The 24,694-nt window shown below is 37.5% G+C and overlaps 1 protein-coding gene across 1 annotated transcript in view; it reads left to right on the top strand.

Moving 5' to 3' along the window:
• Positions 1–9,264: 9,264 nt before the first annotated feature.
• Positions 9,265–24,694, top strand: part of LOC123318645 (poly(rC)-binding protein 3) — a 186,468-nt gene continuing 171,038 nt past the window's right edge. The window contains exon 1 of the mRNA XM_044905321.1: positions 9,265–9,393. The gene's annotated coding sequence lies outside the window, so the exon portion shown is untranslated. The remainder of the gene's footprint in view (positions 9,394–24,694) is intronic.

Raw genomic sequence — 24,694 nt, 5'->3', positions numbered from 1 at the left:
AGATATCCGAGGAAATGTCTTCACAAGGCTGTAAGAAGGTTTCCAAAATTGAAACGTAGGTAACGCTGGGAAGTTACCGTGACGTTGAGATTTTCCTCCTGGAAAAAGTAAAGGGTTGTAACTCCGACACATCACAACATACTGTGACTTTAGGTCTTTCATGAAGTTGAAGAGCATAAACTGCAGCTCAGAACTGAAAAAAAAAATTATTCACCGTTCCACAAAGGTGAAAATGTGCCTCATTACTACCTACTTACTGTAAAAAGTTGCTCTTTGTGGAGATGCACTGAATCATTTCTTCAGAACGATTTTCGAGGTTCACGTTGTCTGTATCACGCAACTCCTGAACTAGCATGATTTTATACAGGTGAAATGACAAATTCTTATGCAGAATCTTCCTCACAGATCAGTCTGGCATTCCAAAGATTATGGAATGCCTTCGCGTCTTGTTGACTGCTCGACTTCTACTCTACAGCCTACACATTTTAGGGACCTATCGATATAAAAGATAAACACAGTGGACCCCAGGGCAATTAGTGTCGAGTGAACAATATATCTGGAAGAGCTACAAAGTGCTAAGTAGGTAGTAGTTGTGTGAATAAATTAGACGTCAAGAAAGAAGACAATTTCATTGAACCTGAGAACGTTACATTAGGTAGGAACCTGCAAATATTACTTTCTGAAATTTTCAGGGGAAATTCTATAATTAAGAGAATTTCCACAAAGGAACAATATGATAGGCTTTATTATCTATAATTATTCGTTAACTTTCGTTTGTTGAACATCGTTTTGCTATTTACTGAAGTAATAACTAGGAGTTTATGTTTCTAAACGATCAGGGTTGGATATTTGACCTATCGTTGAAATGTTCAATAGCCTGTACGTTAGTTCAATAAATCTGCACTTAAAATAAACGAAAAAAGTCATGTTATTTATTATTGAAATGTCGGTCGTAATACGTGGAAATTTAAAAGTGGTAAAAAAGTTTGTTACGAAAAATTAGGATCGATATAAAAGTAATGTTTTATCGCCAGAATAACCCGACATATTCCGTATGAAAAATTAGCATGATAATCCTTTTGGCTCATAACGAAGCATTTTTGCATGGCTATAAAGCATTTCTGGTAACGTGAACTGGCCGAGTCCGGTTATGCAGCTTGTGTAGTCGTAAAGCGAGTGAAAATGCAGTAAAATACGGATTTATCGAATATACGAGAGGCTTTCGAAAATTAAAACTTTCTAATACAGTCCCGACTCACTTTACTTTTAGAACCAATTAACTAGTTTTGAGAATGTGTAAACTCCATCCCATCAAGTTGATTACTAACGCCCTCTGGCTCTTGTTAATTGGCTAAAAACTTTTATGGGGGTTGATACACATACGTTACTGAAAATTTGAGGCTCTTCTGTGCTCTTCATGATTGTGTAGATTATCCTTTCTTCGATTGAAAAAGAATGAATTATTTTTACAAGGCGATCCTCCCAATACCCTTTTTCAGAAAAGATCATGGGATTACTGATCATTATTTATAAAGAATTTTTTCCTCTCACATGACGATTTTTGATTTCAAGATAGTTCCACTTCTAAGATAAAATTCGTTTCAGAATATCCACATTCAAATTTTGAAAAACGTTGGTTACCTAGCATGCTGTGTAAATCGATAGCTCCAACACTTTCACTATCTCCCTTTCTCCAACGAAAGTTTCATCTTGTTGAAGGAAACTAAAGTACTGGTTCCTACACCATTTCGCAACTACCATAGTAAATTCTGGATGGTAGTTGCAAAATGGCGTAGGAAACATAATTATTATACATTCTTACTAATAAATTATTATTTTTGTATCGTGGGGTGTCCATTTGACGAAAAAGGGCATATGATGCATTTTAAAAATGTGGCACCACTGCTTTAGACTTCTCGATAATGATCTTTCTATGAAAAGGGCTTGAAGTAAGATATTCCTAATTTTTCCTGGCAAAAAAATCAAATTTAAAAGTTAGAAAGATAACCCACTTATAGTATTTCGAATTTTTGACCATTTTTGCTGAAAATTATCAATAAATCCGAAACGGGCAATCTGATACCCATAAAACTATATATATTCGATTTTTTTTCCTTAAGTTTCAAATGTCGAATGAAATATAGGGTGTTTCATTAAAAAAAAGGAACTTTGTATTGCATGTGTACACAAATGGGTTGGTTGTATTGTATTAGCGAATTATTGAAGTCCGATTTATGCAGAACAAATTTTACTCAAGAATTTTTTCGATAGGTAGTTCCTATAGTTTCGCATATAAGGTATAGGGCCTTTTTCTAGGTGACACATATGACGTCGTATATCCTTTTCAAAATCAACCATCCTTTCTGCAGGGTCATCATCCTTCTTACTAACTCCTCATAATATGATAAAACTGCAGCTACTGTGTGGTATAATAATAAGAAGCTTGTAATCCTGAGAATAATTCAAGAAAAAAAAAGATGGATCGAACAACTCAGTTATTATAATGATATATGCCTGAAAAAATACAACGTTTCTGGCCTCCTCGTTTACTATCAAAAATCAAATAATGCCACCCCTTAAAACCACCTTCCATTCTTGGAAGATGGGAATATGCAGCTGAAAACCTCATTTCTTGAAACATTGGACTGTTAGTGTTTTTGGAGAAAAAATCTTTTGATCTCATACTTCAAACTCAAACTATTCCAAAAAACAGCCATGAAATGCAGAAAACACCAAAATTTTTTCAATATATTCAATATATATATTCATATCAATATTAATATTGATATGAAATCTCAGAAGGGCTGCATTATATTTGGCCCATATTTCTTCTTTTGTATTCGGACAAGGAATCTGCATTCATTAAACACCCGGTATATAATCATTTTGAAAGAAAAAGGCAGTTTTGATATTTTTATTCCGTCCTAGAATGTTTTATCCAGCTCCATGTATGGCTTAGTGCTTATTGTGTTTTTGAACATTATTTCCATTTATCTTTATCTACTTGACAAAATTTGCTTGCCCTGGCGAAGAAAATTGACGCAAACTTACATTCGCCTCATTAAACTTGTTAACGTTCACAAGACGGAAGGAAACCAACCGAGCTTTGTAAGGGTTAACACCCCATATCACATCCCATTGAAGGTGAATCAACAGGGCGCTTCTGAAAGTATCAGTTCTAGCGGATTTCCCGTATACGTGACTGAATATAAGCCGCACCCTTCAACCCAATTAACATGACATGATTTCCCTGTAAATTGTTTTAATCCTCGCGCTTCTCTTCCAGTCTTTGCTGCGCTCTGTTTCTTCGACCGAATGTAAAACGACACGTGTGAACGTGTTCAGGCCTTCGTGCGTGCACAGGAACTTTATAATCAGGACGTGGGGGTTACAGGGGGCATTGAAAAATTTGTCTACGGAAAACGGTTTGCGGTGAACTCGGATAAGTGGAGGAATTTAGACGGAGTTTCCATAATGAAACAAGAAACCTTAATAACTAAAATTATTGAGTTCGGGCTGGTTCTTCTGGGGCCGAAGATTTGGTCCTCAGGAGGACGTGTTTCGCATCGGGCACTCAGAATAATTTATCTTCTTACAATGAAGTGAAAACGCCTTACGGCAATGAATACAATAATAAATAGTAAATTCAGATTCCTACTACCCGCCGATATTAATATCAACAAGTACTACGATCTGAATTGAACTAAGCCAATTTGCCACTAATGGGGAACGTTTCACCGAAGAAGAGAAGATGCTGACCATTGTATCGGCCTCATTTCACCTCATCAGAGCAACACAACTATTTCTCCGATGGAATAAGGTTTGGAATTGATGGACCCTTATTAATCCTTTCTTTTAATTTATCCCAATGTTTTTCCTTCGGAGAACGAACTGTATTGCTCTGAGGTCAAATGAGAACGACAACACGGTCTGCATCTGCTCTTTTTCGGTGCAACATTCTCCATCTAGTAGTCCTGACGATGGCAAAGTGGCTAGTTCAATTCCGATCGTAACACTTGTTGATATTCATATCGACGGATGGTATATGCATTTGAATTTCATCTTTATTATTGCATTCATTGACTCAAATGCGTTATAACTTCATTATTTTACCGCTGGTATCAATTCTGCCGTGAACTGAACGTGTTCTCATCTTCTCAATTCTTACACGCACATTGTCTGCATTAGGCAGACCGGCTGAATACTGAATTAGAGGAAATATGGGACATATGCCATTGTCTTCGTCTGGGAATTGAATCGGATCTCGTTTCGTACTGGGTGGCGCTCGAGTACTACTCGATAATACTCAAAAGTGTCTGACTGTATTTAGTAACGTTTAACGTTTTTACATTGGAGAAGAAGCTTTGTTGCTCTGACGAGGTCGAATGAGACCGAAACCATGGTCAGCATCTGCTCTTCTTTAGTGGAACGTTCTCCATTCAATTGTCTTGACGATGGCAAATTGGCTAGTTCAATTCAGATCGTAACACTTGTTGATATTCATATCGGCGGCGGTTGGTATGCATCTGAATTAAATTTTTATTATCTTTTTATGTTTTTTCTTTCGGGGAATATTAAAGAACCTTTTTGGTTAGACATTGTCCCATAATTTTCAGTTGATATTTTTTTGAGTTTTATGTAAAACCTCGTTTTTTACCCTGTTGAATATGTTAGATAATCAGAGGCAAAGATAGGCAGGTGCAAGAGAGTGCAGTCTACTGAAACCTCAAAGTTAGGGGCAGACCTCTTTTCGAACAAGGTTAGAAAGACTTCATATAACTATGGAGTTTTATTACACAAAGATATAACATATTTGAAATTTTTTCCTGTTTATATTATTACAGGAAAAAATAATAATGAGTAAGTATGTATTCATTTCATTATTTCATCAGTCACTCCTTTCCAGAGATACATTCAGTTATCCCAGATATCTCAGATATCAGAAAATTTAAGCTCTGTTGGAGACCTTTTCTGACCGGTCAGGTCTATTTTGCCTTTCGATATATTGAGAAGACGACATTTATCCATTACTATTATTTATGAGAGAGAAGAGTCAAGATCGTAATCTATAAGATTCAATGAACACATCAACGGAAAATCTGCTACAGTGAAAGAAGAAAAGACTAAAATTCATCCAAACTGAAGTAAATTTAAATGGTCCAAATAGTTCTCAAAGGAATTCACACTACCATTATTCAGCACTATGATGTGGAGCAGGTTCCAGGTATGGAAAACTCGATTTGGAAGAAAAATGGAGATCTTCTGTTTTGGTGACGCCTAAATCAGTAAAACGATGAGGGAATGGAGCACCAATAATGATGTACACTAGGATTCCGCCTTCTAATTTGTAAGACAGTGCATTTTTTGATATTGAGTAGTATAAGATTGAAAGACTTGAAGACCTATATGAATGGAATGAACAGAAGTGGACCTAGAACAGATCCTTGGGGGCAACCACTCATAAAGGGTCTTGAATTAGAAAAAAAATTCACCCATACGCACATGACAAAATGAGGAGCCTTCCTCAAATTCCAAGGTGCCACAAGTTGGTTGAGTCTACGTGGAACCTTGTCGAAGGCTCGCTCAGAGTCAAGGTGAGTAACATCTATAGGTTTGTATCGGTATTGCCTGAAGCAACGTCTTATGAAACTCCTTATTTTACTGCTGAGTTACTATTCATTTCACTTGTAAACTAATTATCTCTTCATGACGAAAATACGAATTTACTCTCAGCGGTAGAAACTATAGTATCTATTTTTGAACAGAATCCTGGACATTTCCTTCGGAAATAATTATAATAGTTCTGCATTGCATCATAATGTATAGTAATGACCTTGGTGTATGTATCCGAAAAACGTTCGAACTACGATCTCATTTCCCCTCTGAAGCTATTCTGGGAATAGAAATTAGAAATTCTTTTGTTCTGTAATGCACATCAATTAAGGAATTCCCAACTTTTCTTTTTTACACGTAATGGTGCCGAGGCTGTTTTCTTGGTCGATTACTCTTCGAATTCAGTAGGTTATCTCAGTCTGTATTGTATTTATAAATATACAATTGACTGTTCAGTATTCCAGTTATCCATTCTATTCGAGATTGATGAGCGAAAGCAATTCGAGCCGAAAGAAATCCTGAAATAAAATACTGAAACTAAAGAAGATATGAGTTGGTGTATGGGTTCGATAGATCAACAGAAATACCATTTCGTCGAGACTAGATGCTCGCTATGGATTCGGTCTCCTTCGACTTCGTAGAGCAACACAACTCATACCTCGACGAAAATTCATTTTTTTTTATTAATTTTTCGAATGAATTCAACCTGAATGTCTATGGGGAATTCAATGGTTACCACATGTTTTAAACATTGTACAGCCCCTTTTTTTCAGACAGACTTCAGTTATGAATTATTGGAATAAGTTTCACTCCTAAATAAGTACTAATAAAAAGAGGTGTATTGAAAACAAAAACTACTTTCACACTTTTTCTTGAAGGAAGACAAGGACAAAACAAAAATATCCAAGTTAATAACGTATTTATTGAAGAATTCACACATTCTGGCCACTGGAGAGTTCCTATCTATGTTTGTCCTGAAACCTCTACAAAGACAATTATTTTGAAATATGCAAACTGCAATCCCATGAATCACAGGTACCTATATATTCTATTCACTTTCATTTTAGCACTCGGTTCGCCACGAAAAATTGACACATTCCAGTCTGTATAGTACGAAAATGTGGGATTAGGACGCTTGTCAAAACATTTTTGGGTTTTAAATCAGCGCTATGTTGTCCGTTCTACTTAAAACTTTCAGTAATTACGTATTTAATCACAATGTCGGAAAATATGAAGTCGAAAAATATGTAACGAACATAATTGTCGTTTATACAAACTGATTGAAGGCATATCAAATCTAGTTATTTGCATGAAAAATACAAGAGATCAGTTTTTAAATATATTATTTCTGCTATGGAAGAAAATTGAAATACTAACACATAATATGCAGTAACAAGGAGATTTAATATTGGTTATCTTATTTGGCTAAAGTTTGAATACGTTACATCAGTTGTAGATTTCAAAAATATTAACGCAAAGATAAAATGCATATGATGCAGTGGTTGGAAATGGGTGTCTCTCGAAAAAATTTTCGGATAATTACAAGAATGTTAAATTCTTCTTCAAAAATTATCTTGCATCAATGAAAGTCAAAAGAATTGAAGGAAGTTTCAAGGCAGGAGGAACTTCATCATATTCAAACAAAAATTTCTCATGAATTAACAATCAACAGGACAACTGGCTCGTATTTATAGCTGTTTATTTTTAATACTTTGATATAATAATAATGATTGTATATTTATTGATCCCTTAAGACATTTACAATGTATGGGACAAGTCAAATGGAAATTTTGTTCTGGAAACTTATTCTACGATGATGTTCATCGAAAATCATGTAGTAACATTCCGCATTCATTCACCCTAAAATAAAATTCTCAAATGCCACCACTTTTTTGGGTCTCCCAATAGATGGAGATTCTTTGTCATTCTCTCCATTCAAAATCTTTCTGATTTTGGAAACATTCAGCTAAAATATAACGGCCGGTTTCATAATCAAACCTAAAGTCCCTAATTTTAAAGCCTCCTTTAACCCTACTAAAAATGACAGTAAAGGAAGCTTTAAGCTTAAAGTGACGTTTAATTTGATTATGAAACTGGATGTTAGTCTTTTAGATTTAGATGAAACATTGAATATGTTCGCTACCGTCTGATATATTGCGGATTTTGAAATATCAGGGTTATTTTTTGAATGAGCGGACCTGAATTCTAAATAGCACGTCCTAAAACCCCGTCTTCTCTCTTTTTCAATCTTTTTCGGCATTTTTTGTAATATTAATTGATATTAATTGTGGCAACGGCGTTATAACGTTAGCTGTATTCGGGTTCGGCTTTCGGACAGTCCGAGAATAGTTCTAGAACTGCGTAGAGGATTTTATACTAGGGCGCAAGAGTTTTGCGCAGTTTTAGAACAATTCTCGGACCGTCCAAAAGCCGAACCCGAATACAGCCATTAACAACATTTCATGAGTGCCAACCTTACTTCGTTCTAGTTACAAAAACTTGAGAAAATTATTTCATGGCCAACCGAGTGCTAAAATATACTTGGACTCGTTCATTGACAAAATCCAAATTAAGCCGACGTTCCATAGGATAGAGTCCCTTCTTCTCCAAAGGCTAAAAAATACAAATACATACAAGGATTGTCATGTCCACGTTTGTACACTCCATGTTACAGTGTGCGAATCAAAAACAAATTAAGGAGAAATAGAAATCTCCTTCTCCACCCAACACAGAGAATTTCATATAATCAAGATCAATGAAATTGAACTTTTCATATTACATTGGAAATTGACCGAGTCAAAGCATGTAACAGGTATGGAAATGTTGGTTAAAAATTTGAAATACTAACTGAAACACTCCTAGCACTAAAGAACACAGTCGGAAATGAATAGACCTCGCAATCAACAAATTACAGCGACATCAAGTCACGGTGATGAATCATTACAAGAAACTACTAACAAACTGACGAATATTATCAACCAATCATAAAAACCAGGCAACTATACGATGATAGATTAATGATCAGTCAATAGAAATTGAAACAACTACCTGTACCGAATTTTTATATTTTCACACCTACTAGACATTAAGCATAAACAAAGAGTTGTAAACTATATTCAGCTTGTCAAAAATCACTCTTGAGTTACACGGAGCCACCTCGGTGCTCTTTATTCGCCATTCAAGAATTTCCAAAGAAACGCCCTGTATAAACGTTAGATTGATATGCCTTGTGTATACTGGTGGTCTGTTATTTGTAATAAATGTTACTACATAGTTCTTTGTTGGTATTGCGTCCATATTTCACATAGAAAGAAGATTGGGAGGAAACAGAATCATTAACCAACAAGTTGAAATACCGTTGTCGACAACTCATTCCTACCTCTGCTATCATTTTATGCGGGACGAATTCAAAACATCATTATTAACGGGAATAAAAGGAAACACCAACCAAACTCCTCAAACTCATCCTACGCGACCGTTCTTCCGGAAAAATTATGCTAAACTCGCGATAGAACCGCGAATAAATTCCCCCATCCCGTAGGAACATAAGGCCGGCTATAGCATGGCGTCAGATATAATTATCTCACCTTTAAACGTAGGCTAGTCCTTATAGCGCCGGTCCGAATGCACACACAGCATCCCTACGCTCCTGCATCTAACCAGCGCGCTTTAGTTCTCTTTGGGATCTGCTCTTGTGCGGTTTTCCAATCTCCCTCCCGCGCTCTAACCTGTGTGCTACCTGCCAACGCGCTTCCCCGTTAGTAGACGAGCAATTTCCTGGTAAGTTTTCTCATGGCAGCAGCGTATTTGATGTTTTTTCACACGTTGGTGGCTTTCTCCAGAGTTGATAGTTTTGGAACTGTTTATTCGGATTTTTTACTCACACGTGTGGATATGAAGGAGAGGGTTCCTAGTCCAGAAGATGTGAATGAATAAATGTGTTTGACCTTAAGAAGTTTTGTATTATGTTGAGAAGAGCGGCATTTGCATTCGTCTTCAAATACACTGCGCAAAATTAACGCACATTCTGAAAATCTCAATTTTAATGAAAGTTAACTCTACATTGACTTTATAACTTATTTTTTATGTTCTCTCGGGAAGGTTTTGAACGAAACAAGACACATTAAATGGAAGAAAAATTCAGGATTTTACCGAATCTTAGGTGAAGGAAGAGAAATGAACAATTTTAGAAATACTGAAATGCTGATAAGTGATTTAATACTTGGTATTTCCACCCCTTGCGTTAATTACAGCTCGGCAACGACGGTTCATACTCAAAATGAGTGATCTTAAAATGTTCTGATCTAATCCTTCCCAGATTTCTCCGAGTTGGATTCCTAAGTCATTAAGAGTAGATGGATGATTTTCTGAACTTCTCAGCCTTCTATTGAGGTTGTCCCAAACCTGCTCAATCGGATTGAGATCTGGACTTCTTGCTGGCCATTCCATCCGAGAGACTTCAATCTCTTCAAGGTACTCCTGAACGATGCGCGCACGATGGGGTCTGGCATTATCGTCCATAAAAATGAAATTTTCACCAATTTATGGGGCAGATGGCACTACATGCTCTTCAAAAATGTTCCTTTTATACTTATCAGCATTCATAGCTCCATTCTCAACGACCACTAGGTCTGTGCGAGCAGTCAAAGATATTCCACCCCATACCATAATCGATCCTCCCCCGAAACCAGTAGTATTCAGGAAATTGCACTGAGCATATCTTTCATGTGGACGTCTGTATACAAGGGAACGTCGATCACAATGGTAGAGGCAGCATCTAGACTCATCTATGAAGAGAACTCTTTCCCAATCGGCCTCTTCCCAATGGATATGCTCTTTCGCAAAATCCAAACGCGCCCTTCGATGGGCTGGGGTAAGAGCTGGGCCTCTTGCCGCGACACGAGGCCTTAAATCATATTCTCTGAGGCGATTTCTTATTGTCTGAGTGCTAATTTGCACCTCATGAGTTTGCTCAAGCTGAATTTGAAGGAGGCGAGCGGTTGCAAACCGTTGTCTCTCAAGTAATGTTCTTGAATGGCAGTTATTACCCGTGGTCTACCCTGTCCTGGTCTTCGAACATTCATACCTGTCTCCCTGAATCGCTGCAACATTCTGGACACATTTGATTGATTTTCACGGAACTTTGAGGAAAGCAGTTGGTCAAAAAACTACTGTACCAGATATATTTGTGCCATATTTAATATCTGTAAATTTCTCTTTTGTAGCCCTGAAGAAGTAGAAATATATCTACGAAACGTTGGCATTAGTTGAATGTAGTTTTTTGACCAACTGCTTTCCTCAAAATTCCGTGAAAATCAATCTAACATGTCTCTACAAGGAAATGATCTATCAGACCATTCTGGACACACTTATTGTATGGGAAACTCCAAACCTTTCTGTAATTCTTGTGTATGTCCACCCTTCTTCTCGCAAAACTGACGCTTGGGCATATTCCTCTTGGATCAAATTGCGTGTTTCGCGTTGCATAGCGATCGAGTGTAGAAAATCAAACGAAAAAAAAACTATTGATCACTAGAATTGATCGAGAACAACTCATTTTAGAATGGAGCCATACATTCAAAATCTGATAATATCATCTTTTTTTATTCCTGCTGCGAAAAAACATCTGTATTGAAGAAAACCGTTGAAAATGGATAACATCTGCATGCATAATTCTGATAAAAATAATCATCATTGAGAACAACTTCAGTTGTAGAATAAAGTTGAGATTTCCATAATGTGCGTTAATTTTTTTGCGCAGTGTAGATCAGATAAAGTCAGAATTAGGATGTTTTTAATATTTTTTAGTCGTACCTATAGCACCATTCAACCAGAGGCAGATATAGCTATCACGCTATACTTATTTCTGTTCTAATTAGGACTTTTTCGAGGTGCTGTCACAATAGGACAAACAAGCTCCACTCATGGTGATTTTAAATGGGGATTAATTTATTATGAAGTCAACAAAAAAAGATAACGCCGTCATAGACGCAGATGAAAAATAGAAATTAATCCAGATACAATAAAACATCCATTGATGTCTGAAGTTAACAACTTTAGAGCGAATGAATCGAACTCCTTCAAAGAGCAAGTTTGTTTAGAGAGTCCTTTTCAGACAGAAGTTTTGAACAGTTATCTTTCATTGTCAAGTAGGAACCCATTACTTAGATGAAAGTGATGTATTATATTTCTTGTACACAACTGCGAAAACTAGATGCGATAGACCAAGGAAAAGAAAATGGGAAATATAAGAAAAAAGAAATGAAAGAACAACTGTTTTCATCTCAACCACGAAGGGCAAGCTCAGAACCAAATGAAATGTTCAACTAAATAAGTTTTCCCTTGATGAGCTGAACTTCCAATCAATTGATTAGTCAAAATCGTATCATCTTTTTGTGCTGATCTAGGGCAGCTGTCCTTCAGAAATTCGGAATAATGTGATGGAGGCAATGAAAAAAATCAACGAAATAATTTGATCGTTTAATTACCTGGTCATATGTGTAATACAAATTGCGTTGGATCCTTAATTTTAAGTATATCGGTTGTTCCTGTAGAAATAAATTCAAAGTTTGAACATGCGCAATTAGCTGGATTTGTTCAACTGAAATTATGAGCGCTCGGAGTATGATATAAAATATCTTCACATCACTTTTTTGATTTATCGATTTCACACATCACGACAAAAAGAATCAAGAACGACGAAAATGAACTCAAACTGCACGTGGTGTCAGCCGTCAACACTGAACACAATAGGTCAGATCCAGAAGAAGGAACAAGTTAAGCACTAACTTTATATAAACAAGGACTGTTTGTATAGTCCATCAAAAAATTATTGACATCCCAGTAGGCCTTGAAAGTTCAGACCCAACTGAAATATACAGGGTGAGTCTTTGACCCGTAAAAATATTTTAACAGTAGATTCTTGAGATCAACAGAAACACTCTTTTCCCTTCCTTTTTTTTCCGAATCAACTCGGTTCAAAAAATACAGGCTGTTGAAAACCATAAAAAAATTTAGTTTTAGTCTCACAAACGGTTTTATCGAATGAAATGAATTTCGGAATATAGTTTTTCGTTTATTTGAAGAACCTTTTTCGAACACAAGATATCACCCATTTCTTACAGCACTCTCATGATGACCATTACGTACCATAAAAATACCAGAAATTCCAAGAATTGCAACTCTTGAAACTATAGCTATATCTTTTTATCAGGGCAGAATCGGAAAAAATGGTATGAGAAAAAAGTGTTTCTTTTGACGTCATGAATCTACTTTAAAAATATTTGTACCTACGAGTCAAAAACTCACCCCGCATAGATATAACCTAGAAAAGTATTACAAACGAACAAATACTCAAATTCAGATACAATTATTTTCTAAATTTGCTTGATTGACCTAAAAATATGAACCTAACTAAAAAATTCAAAATATCTTTTGTCATAGACTTATATTTAATTAATCTACAACTACAAATCTTACTTTTTGGGCTATTAGCAATTTGAATTCGATTTTCCTCAGCAGCCCAAAAGGTCAATAATTCTTGAATGAATAGACAGTTTTTTGCACAAGTATTCACAATGTTTTCAGAGCGCCAAAAAAATAAGACTAGTTGTGGGAATTTTGCAGGCCACAGTGGTTTGTATATCTGGTTGCACCCTGAGTCAAACTCTGTACTAGGATACAAGTTAAGGAAACGAGTCCTTATTTTAGCACCACTGAAAGCAGCATAGGCAACCCTAGCCATCTACACCAACATTCAAGAAAGATAGAAACTCCAATTAAGTAGACTACTGATTTCGGAACATATTCTGTTTGAGTCTTCTCCTACAAGATAGTAGATATCGAAGATATGATTGTCATGCGTTACTTTTTACTTACACTAATATACAAATATATTCATTGACATTTTTGGCTCTGAATCTCAAGATAGAATAGTTAACCTATTTAGCTCTCAATAAATCGGATTTTAAGAGATCGAAGTTGCAGTTTAATCTCATCCATTTGAGCAAGGAGTTCAAGTCCAATAGGGGAGGAGTGATAAAAACAATCGATGTCTTTTAGTAGGTACGATGTTTACTTCTTTGTTGAAGTTGGAGAAAGGAAAATTACATAGCAATATTTCTGAAACAAAGCGAAGTCGAGGCGCATTTGTCTTGGAAGCCTTCCTGCTTCTGATTCGTATTGAAGTTTGTCTCTCATTTCGAACGGATAATGCCTGGAATCGAAATCATCCCCGTACCTCAAATGAGCTTATTAAGTTGGCCAATTATGCAAGAACATCTCAGATGACTCGCTTAGAAAATCCAAAGATGTTTTGTTCATTAAATACGAGCTGAACGATTTTGGTTTAGACTTCCAACATCCCCTAAGCGGATTCCTGTAATATCCGTAGAACGTAAGTTATTAACCTCTGGGAGGCTTCTGAAGACAAAACGTCGCGGCAACGAAAGCAATCTGTAGAAACCTAGTGCGTAGGATATTAAACGACAAGTCAACAGGTTCCTGATAAATCGATTTGACAATGAAAAATACGAAATATGAAGTGCATTAGTGAATTGAGACAAAAAATTTGGTATGGCTTACATAATCTTCTACATATACCGTAGACTTGGGTGACTTGGGAAGATTGTTGAATTCAACTTGTCATACTTTCAAAACGGTGACCTATTTTTATCTGAAAAAGAGGTTCGAATATGCTTAAGGACTCAGACTATTGATGAGGATATATACCATGCTGCAGAATTCGAATATAAATTTTGAAAACAATAAAATATACTTGTTCCAAGTCACCCACCGATTTGGAAGGCTGGGGACACAAGTTGAAATCTATTGATTTCTCAACTCTCAAATGAAATAGGTGACTTGGGACGGTGTAAAGTTTTAAAAAATTAAAATTTGTGATATTATAGTTGAAATTCGGTAAGGAAATCAAATGATAAATCCTTATTACAGCGAAACGAATATATTGCAACTCAAATGTAAAAAAACTAAACAAAACAAGGGAACTTTGATTTCTTTCATTCTTTGGAGAATTCTTTGTGGAAATAACGTAAATAATAATATCCCGCGAAAAATCGGCATATTTCCTGCTGCCAATGCGCCGCTTGTATCTATTCGGCATTGTCCCAAGTCACCCTATGAAACAACAAAATAAATGAATGAGATCCGTGTTGCCGTTTGATTTGTAAACAACCTTGTTTCATGACATATCTAATATCCCAATATCCCACGTATCCAAAAAAAAAAATTACACATGCACAAAGTGAAATACAGCTACAGGACACTAGAAAGTATAAGACCCGTTTGCACCAAACGTACTTAGTGTTAAGTGTCCCTTAAAATGAACCCTTAACTCAAATTACGTTGCACCAACTGTAAAGTGACATTTAAATGGCTGAAGCTAGCCTTACATTTAAGCGCTCCTGTAATGACCACTTAGGTATTTAAGGGCGGGATTCTAACCTTAAATAATTTGTTGAACTCATAAACTGGCTGCAGAACTGCTGTGGTTTTTCTAATAACGTCAAGTACCTTTTATTTGACAATCTATTTCATTATCAATCATAATGCTAATTCAGCAACAAAAAGTTGTCACTCTTTGATTATAATATAATAGGGAACTCTAACGATTTGTCAAAATTAGCTAAGCGTTCGCTGTCGTGGGGCACACAAGCTTTTCCCTCCATTGATTCGCGTGCTGTTTTGGTCGCATGTTTTGTGTTTTGTGCATGTTTTTGGAAAAAATGTTCTTTCCGACGTTAGATTAGAGTGATAAGACTTTAGCTTTTTCAGACATGCCTCTTTATGGTGATAATAAAAAGCTTTGTGTGCCCCACGGTAACGAACACTCAGCTGATTTTGACAAATTGTTAGAGTACCCTATAGTTTACTTGAATCTGACTGACAGGACAATAAAGTTAGGTTAATGAAATGACAACGATCATCGGTAACCGACCAACCAGTGAAAAGGCTTTATCAGACTAGAATGAAGTTGCACCTTACTTAAGATTCTGTTAAGCCGCAGTCGTGCAACTGACAATAAAATTGAGCGTCCATTAACTTTGAACTACGCTTAGTTAAGTACTTATTTTAAGGGGGATTGGTGCAAACGGGCCTAAGGGCCATAAAAAAACGCGCTTTCACTCTCTTGAATTCGTGAATTTTTCCTGTCAATTCAAACGCTCTGGTCACGGTGAACTCAACAGGAATTAATTGTTGAACTAACCGAAAAGACGCTACAAAATCTTATAAGTTTGTCCCTTCACTCATAAATGGTAAGAAAGAAATCTGCAAGTTACAGGACTGTCCCAAGTCACCCGAATCTACCGGTACAAGGATTAGAACTTTTTGGAGGGGGACTACAGGGATATTGAAAACCGTTAGAAATACAGGGTGGCTTAAATGGTAGTGGCTTAAACAAAAAAGTAGCGTTATTCAATGTTGGTTGTGTTGGTGTAAACGGAACTTCAATATGCAGACGACTGTTCACTTATCGCTAGCAGCTCATTATCTACAGATAATGATGGACACCTATAAACATATATACGAAGCTTTAGGCCTTAGACTCAATATTGACAAGACCAAAATCCTGGTAAGTCCGCCAGAAAGCCTTCAAACAGATATCAGCCTGGACAATGAAACTCTAGAACAGGTCGAGCAGTTCAAATACTTGGGAACCTTCATAAATACTAGGGCTAACCTTGACACGGAAATACACAACCGTATCAATTCGGCATCACGGGCATTCTGGAAGCTGAAGGACAGAGTGTTCCAAAATCACGACCTCAATCTGAAGACCAAGACAGTCTGTTTACAGAGCAGTGGTCCTCCCAACGCTTCTTTACGGAAGCGAAAGCTGGACTCCCTACAGGCGACATATTAAACAGCTTGAACAGACGCAGCAACGTCATCTAAGACAGATAATGCACATCAGATGGTTCCACAAAGTTTCGAATGCAGAAGTCTTGCAGCGCGCGAGTTGTACAACAATTGAGACTCAAGTAACGAGGGCCCGACTCAGATGGAGCGGCCACATTCTGAGGATGCAAGACACAAGACTCCCCAAAATAGCTCTATACGGCGAACTCACTGAGGGAGCCCGGAAACCAGGAGGCCAGTATAAGCGGTTTAAGGATACACTACATCAATCCCTAAAATCAGTTAATGCTAATCATAACTGGGAACAACTAGCGTTAGACAGGTCACAATGGAGGTCTTTGGTCCACAGTTATAATGGAGAATCGAGAAGGATACAGCGGCGGCCAGATCTGGTTGGAGACTATCCATGCCCTGAGTGTGGAAGGATCTGCAGGTCACGGTTGGGTCTCTTTAGTCACAGGAGGGCACACAGTCGCAAATAGCACTAAGAAGTTACAAGTCTGTTCGAATTTTTTTTTTCTTCTTCTTTTTGTAGATTTATTCCCGGTAACGGGATACAGCAATGAATGAATGAGTTCCAAATTTCTCTGATGATTCCTGAGGTATCTCGAAAAAAATGAAAATCAATCTTTATAAACAGGTGTAACGTTTTTAAATTAATTTAGTTTATTATTCACCTTTTTGAATACGTTATCCATTTTATAACTTAGGACCAGTGGTATATAGAGTTCAAGTTCAAGCTGAGTTTAAGTTTCAACCTAGCCCAACTCTGACAATTCCGCAAAATTTTGTCAGGTTGAACTAGGTTCAATGCTGAACTCGTCTGGGTTTCGATTTGAAGAGGATTGAATCGGATCTCGTTTCATACTGGGTGGCGCTCAAGTACTACTCGGCAATACTCAGAAGCGTCTGCCAGTATTTAATAAGGGTCCATCAATTCCCAACGTTGTTCCGTCGGAGAAGAAGCTGTGTTGTTTTGACGAGGTCAAATTAGACCGAAACCCTGGTCAGCATCTGCTTTTCTTCGGTGGAACGATCTCCATTTAGTTGTCCTGACGATGGCAAATTGGCCAATTCAATTGGGATCGTAACACTTGTTGATATTCATATCGGCGGGTGGTATGCATCTTATTATTATATTCATTGCTTGGCATTATCACTCCATTTATTTTAAAATTTTTTTTGATTGAGCAGATAACGAGTCTCAGTATCAGTGAGTATAAGTGAGTGTGATAAGCAGGGGCTGCAGTGCTCCAAATATCACCACCCTGGTGACTAAGCTCTCATTTAATCTGAGTGCCTTCCAACCTAGTCCGTCCCATTCGTTGGCTGGAGATTGAAAATCGAGCCAGAGCATCTCTGATGAATCGGCCTCAAACTAACGGATGAATCGTGAATCCGAGACGATCATGATGAATTGAAGTGGAGAATAGACGACGCTAGCTACGCGAAGATTCGCACCGTAACGTTGGCTTTGTTTACTATTAACAGAACAGATTGCAACATGGCGCGCGTTTTCGGAGTGCCAATAATGGTCTAATTTATAATTAGAATGCGACAACTGCCGCCTATTAATTACTCTGTAGACTGCGTGTTGTTCCGACGCGGAAAACCAGGTGGGGACGCTTTAATTTTTCCGGAAAAACCGCAACCGTTTCGTGCGAATGCGTATAGCAGATTGGGTATCTAATTATGGTGGCAGGGGTTATGAAATCTCCCTCATTTAAACTAAAAACTGAATTACATGATTTTCACCTACATGAGTTATCTAATAATGACACGTGTTTCGCTACCACAGTAGCATCTTCAGGTGGGTGAAGGTAAACTGAATTGTTTGGCATCGAACGAAAAGATACATAAACAAGAAGCGGGTAGATCCACCTTCGACTTGAATTCGCTCATTAAGTAGTGATAAGATAAAAAGTAGATCTACATTCAAAGGACATCAGAAGATCAATCGGAGAGCGCTATGGAAAATCATGGGACGCTTTGGAGTACCCGAAAAATTCTTAGCGGTGTGTAAAGCCTCCATCCATACCAACAACACCGCTAGAATACAGCATTATGGTTCTACAACCGACCATTTCTTAACATTGGTATAAAACAGAGCTGCGTGTTGGCGCCTTTACTATTCAATATTTTCGCCATAGCTGTCTCGATAATTGCTGACATGAGTATGCCTGTAAGAGATATTGGAATAAGATTCAGATTTGATGGAGGTCTGTTTAACCTGAAGCGCCTCAGAGCAAAAACCCTTACAAAGTTTATCACGTAACTTCAATATGCAGACGACTGCGCACTTATCGCTGGAAGCTCAGAGGTTCTACAGATAATGTTGGACACCTAAAAACATATATACGAAGCTTTAGACCTTCTACTCAATATTGACAAAACCAAAATCCTTGTGAGTCCGCCAGAAAGCCTTTAAACACATATCAGCCTGGAGGATGAAACTCTAGAACATGTCGAGCAGTTCATATACTTGGGAAGCTTCATAAATACTAGGGTATTCTGGAAGCTAAAGGACAGAGTGTTTAGAAATCGCGACCTCAATCTGAAGACCAAGACAGCTGTTTACGAAGCAGTGGTCCCCCCAACGCTTCTTTGCGGAAGCGAAAGCTGGAGTTGAACAAACGCAGCAATGTCATCTGTGACAAATAATGCAAATCCTATGGTTCCACAAAGTTTCAAATGCAGAAATCTTGCAGCGCACGAGTTGTATAACAATTGAGACTCAAGTAACGAGGGCCCGACTCAGATGGAGCGGCAACATTCTGAGGATGCAAGACACAATACACCACAAAATAGTTCTGTATGGCGAATTCACAGAGGGGGCTTGGAAACCAGGAGGCCAGTATGAGCGGTTTAAGGATATACTGCATCAATCCCTAAAATCAGATATAGACAATCATAACTGGGAACAGCTAGCGTTAGACAGATCACAGTGGAGGTCTTTGGTCCACAGTTATAATGGAGACTCGAGAAGAATACAGCGGCGGCCAGATCTGGTTGGTGACTATCCATGCCCGGAGTGTGAAAGGATCTGTAGGTCACGGTTGGGTCTTGTCAGTCACAGGAGAGCACACAGTCGCAAGTAACCCTAAGAAATTATAAGTGTGATCGCACCGATAGTTTTGTTTTTGAGTCTTTTTGTATATTTATTCTCGGTAACGGGATACAGCAATGAATGAATGAATGAATCAGAAGATAGGTAGGTTAAATGCACTGGCTTCAACCCGGAGGATTTACAAGCGCCAGAAGAACGAACTGCCTTCCCTTATCTGATCAGATGAAAAAAACATAGAAGTCATAAAAATTAGGTACGGAAACCTAACCTAACCAACATCATTGGTTCTCCAATTTTTTGGAATGGATTACAAATTCTAAAAAACGCCTTGAAGTACTTGAGATATCGTAGATAGAACAAAAGAGATCAATAACTAAATACCATCAATAATTCTGCATAGATCCTGCAAAAATGTCTGAGAATAGAAAAGACTAGAATTCCACTCCTGCGTGGAGAAGGAGGAATGGCCTATACGAATATCCATAAATCAGAAGCATGGGCGGACCGGATCGAAAGAGAATCGAAAATGAATTACAGACGTGATGATGATATTGAATATCTAGAATTCTAGAAGAACTAGTTGAGGACAATGAAGATGAAATGGATGAAGCGCTAGTTGATGTTACGATAGAAAAACCATTTCATCATGAAATTTCGAGTTTATATTTTTTTCTGTATAAATAATGACAATAATAATATACAGGATGAGTCTTTGACTCGTACAAATATTTTAACATTAGGTCGAATGAAACACTTTTTTCTTATACCATTATTCCAATTCGGCCCTGATTGAAAGATTAAGCCATTTTAAGTTTTCATCATGAGCTATGCCACCCCTGGAAAAACAATATTTCTTTCAGGATAACTAGCTAAATCTGTGGCACTACACATCTGTGGCTCTTTTAAAAAGAGTTGCATTCGGAGAAATTACAGAATTTTTCGAATTTTTGAACATCGAATTACTCGAAAACGGCTCATTTTACGAGAAAATATGAAGAATACTTTTATTCGAATATTCATTATGTAGCGTCTAATTTAGTTTCAAGGGCTGAGTTTTTTGAATTTTCGGTATTTTCATGAAACGTAATGGTCATAATGAAAAAAACTGGAAGACGTGAGTGATATAGTGATCTTGTGTTCGAAAAAGATTCATCAAATAAACGAAAAACTATATTCTGAAATTCATTTCATTCGATAAAACGGTTTGTGAAATAGAACTAAAAATAACCTTTTTTTATGGTTTTTTAACAGCCTGTATCTTTTAAATCGAGCCGATTCGGAAAAAATGGTAATGAAAAAAAGTGTTTCTTTTGATCTCAAGAATCTACTCTTAAGATATTTGTACAAGTCATAAACTCGCCCTGCATATTGATTCATTCCGGACAGAATATTTTCATTGACCACATCAATATTCGCCCATCAGACTAAAACAGACATGCGTGAACACATTTATATGTGTTTAGGTTCTCTTGTCCGAGTGCTCAACGATATCTTACAGGCCATTGTTCCCTACATTGTCGTGGGTGCCTGGCGGAAATTAAAGCTGCTCAACCTATTCCGGATTGTTTCACCATAAACTATCCTCTAGGTAGCTTGCCGAAATGAGATAGTAATTCGGAATGCTGTGAAAAAGGGATTTTGTTGTGCACTTAATCGTATTAGCCGATCTTATGCGACCGTTTTAGCTCTTACTCTTTCAACGCAGCACCTCCACTGATACTATTGCGATGCATAACTATTCTTTCCGAAACCCGGAGACCGTTATCAACTTCTTGGTGAGTTCATAAAAGTGCATGTTATGTTCGTTATAGTTAATCCATAATTTATGCTACACAACACCAAATGACTTGCTGCAATAGCCTTTCACCGCACATACGGACACAGAGAAAATCATACGCCTACAGCCATAAACTGTCCTGAGGACCATATTTTGTGTGAGTGAAATACGCCAACATACTGAAAAATTGATTCAAGTACGAAATAGTTATTTTCCTATCAAGTGCGGAAAGTGATACTTGCCCGCACGAAACTGCCGTTGCCCGAACGATGCGAAGCAGAGTTCGGGTAAGCAGTTGAGTGCGGGCAAGACACTTTCCGCAAGAGTTAGGAACAATATTTTTTCTGCAAGCGCTTGAAATATAAAAATGTATCCATTTTACGAAACAGATCATATCTCATTTGATTAATTCCTATATAATGACAGACGTTATTCTGCATGTCGTTACTAAGGGTTTCTCATCGTTGACGGTCGGTCCATAGAAAGATGATATAATTTAATTTACTCTATAATATTTGCGTGCGGGAAAAACCCCTGCTAATCCATTCCCGCACGCATTTTCGTGCGGGAAAGAAATAGCAGGCGTTTTTCCCGCACTCTTTGGGAAAGTGACTCATTGCAACTTGGAATGCGTGCGGGAAAAAGGTTGAACGCGCACGCTTGTAGAAAAAGTAAGTTTTCTGTCGAATTAACACAGCATTTTTGGAGCAGTGTAAACATTAGAAAGATCAACAATTATCCAGTTCGAGGTACACGTGAGATGTTCCATTTCCAAGTTTGTTTTGCCTCGTCTAATATCTCACAGATGAACGCGAGATGTGTTCAAGAGACTCACCCCAATCGGAATCACCCCTTTCATCGCGCTCGGCGCTCTCGCGATCAGAAGGAACAAATCTTCCGGAAACAATGGAAATACCAACTATGGAGTTAATGCCTGAGGATTAAAGGACGCTGTCGACAATCAGTAAGAGAGGAGGCGTATATATATCGATGTGCATTGCGAAGCAAAACAGGAAACTATGGTCGGGGTTCTTCCGTTGGTTTGATAAAGCACTATCGTAGTTCAGTCGGGGAACTTTTCCTTCATTAATTCTCCACTCGATGGATTTCTGCTCCGAACGTAGATGAATACGATATGGATGACGCGATATTGTATCGGTATCGTTCGAAAATGGTTGAATGGTTGCCTTGGAACGAACAGGCAGGAATATTACCTGAGACGAAACTTTACGAGAATGCCAACTCCGGACATCGGTAAAATCGAAACTGGGGAATGAGCTCTTGGAACTACTCGAAAATAGATGTTTTTCATTTCTTCCGGAACATATTTTAGTTTATTGTGTGATATGGACTCCGAAACTTTCAGTAAATTTCAATATTGCATGTTAGAAAGCAGTGATTTGAAAAATCTATATATGTCGAACCGAATTCCGTTACAGGGCTTCAAGAAGCCCTGTAGTAAGTCACATAACTTACTTGGAATAAACTAAGCGCAGCGTTAACGTTAGCGTTAAGGCTAGCCGCACATTGAGGGCAGTCCAGCACAGTACAGCAGAGCCTAGCCTAGTAGAGGATTTTGTAACAAATGCAATTAAATAGAACACCGCATATTGGACGTAGCAGAGCAGAGGCCTACGCAACGTAGTAACAGAGTACTCTGTCTCTCCTGCGTCGGTTGTGGTGTTCGCACAGTTTCCTCTGCAAAGTGACCACGTTGTTTTAAATGTAACCGTTAAATTTTATGAAAATGGAATTTACGATACGAGTAACAACGACTTAATGCGTACAAAACACAAAGATGTAATCTGGAAGGATATTAGCAGAAATTTGGACAAACTATATAAAAACAAAATATTTCCATTTTCTGAATTTGATTTCGAATCAAAAAGTAAGTTCAGGATCCACATTTTTGTTAACTAAGGACAAAGAAGCAACTTTCTATAGTTCTCCTATGCTTTGCTAGGCTACGCTACTCTCCATATGCGGGCATCGTTCAGGCAGAGCACAGGAATAGTTTTCCTATGTAGGAACTCCGCTGTGCTGTGCTAGGCTACACTAACTTCAATGTGCGGCTAGCCTAACTCGCTGATAAAAAGGCCTGTCCACAACACTCGTGCTTTTGCTTATGCAACTCGGGTGGCTTGCTAGTATTGTGGACAATAGCTCAAGCCGAAAGACGAGCGCGCTAGCCTTACGAGCCTTACGAGATGGTAACCCAGCCTACTTATAATTCAACAGAGAATCGAAAAGCAGGAAATAGTATTGAATTTTTTTCTCGTGTAGCATTCATGTGAATAGCAACATATGATACATTTTTCAAAACAGCAAAAAAATTGCAGCAAGATGAAAGAACTTTCAACTATGAACTCTCCTGTTCATAGAATGCTCAGTCAATGTAACAGCTTTAAAGAAGTAATTGACCCATTTTTTCTCAGCACAATTTCTGTCAAGTCAAGGCTAAAGAGTTATTTCATCACATCTTACCATTGATCGCGGTATTCTGACTTTCGGCCCACATAGATGATGTATACTGTTGTGGTGGTTTTTTCTTTTAATATTGAATACGTAATTTTAATTCTCCAGCATTTTTTTGCTTTTTCTTAAGGTACTTCTATTTTTTTAAATCTAAATTGTGACCATTTTTTGGGTATTTAATTACCTGTATGTGTCCTGATTAACAACAATAAACAATAAACTATAGTTTACATTTGAAAAATCAGAAATCCCTGTCGTATTTCGAAAATGACTGGATCAAAAAATTTAATAATATCATATTCAAATTCCTCATAAAAAAGTGCCTGCAGAACGGATTTCGAATACCAGTTCAAATAAGCGAGTTATTCAGTTTCATTGAAAATGACAATTTCTCAATTTTCGTTCATAACTCAAAATCTATGACCGTTAGGCTGGATCTGTTTTCAGATTTGGAATAGTAAGGAAAGAAGAGCTCGAGAATGTGTCGTCCGTTTTCTTCTAGCTGCTATAGTTCTCGAGATCCCTTCAGTAGACAACGAATTTTGCCCACCCTGTACATTCTCGAGCGTGTCAGATTTTCAGACAAATGGTTAATTTCGGTGTTGCAGATATGACATTGAAGACTCCTTTCTGACACTAATTAGGGGAGGTTTCTTAATCCGATAGTTTTGAGATAATACCAAGGCATTTTTAAAGAATATCTCTCCCTTCTTGTACCTCTAATCGTTTCTGTATTAATTATGAAAGTTGTAGATAATAAAATTCAATACAACTTTTGTCTGAAGCAATTTTACTTTTAACCGTTTTCGAGTTAGAGGGCGATAAGGGCGAGGAGCTTAGCCATACATGCGAAAGGCCAAGATCAATGCAGAAACCCAGTCTAA

This window comes from Coccinella septempunctata, chromosome 8, assembly GCF_907165205.1.
Source record: "Coccinella septempunctata chromosome 8, icCocSept1.1, whole genome shotgun sequence".
NCBI classification, from domain to species: Eukaryota; Metazoa; Arthropoda; class Insecta; order Coleoptera; family Coccinellidae; genus Coccinella; species Coccinella septempunctata.
This window is presented reverse-complemented; position numbering and strand designations above follow the sequence as displayed.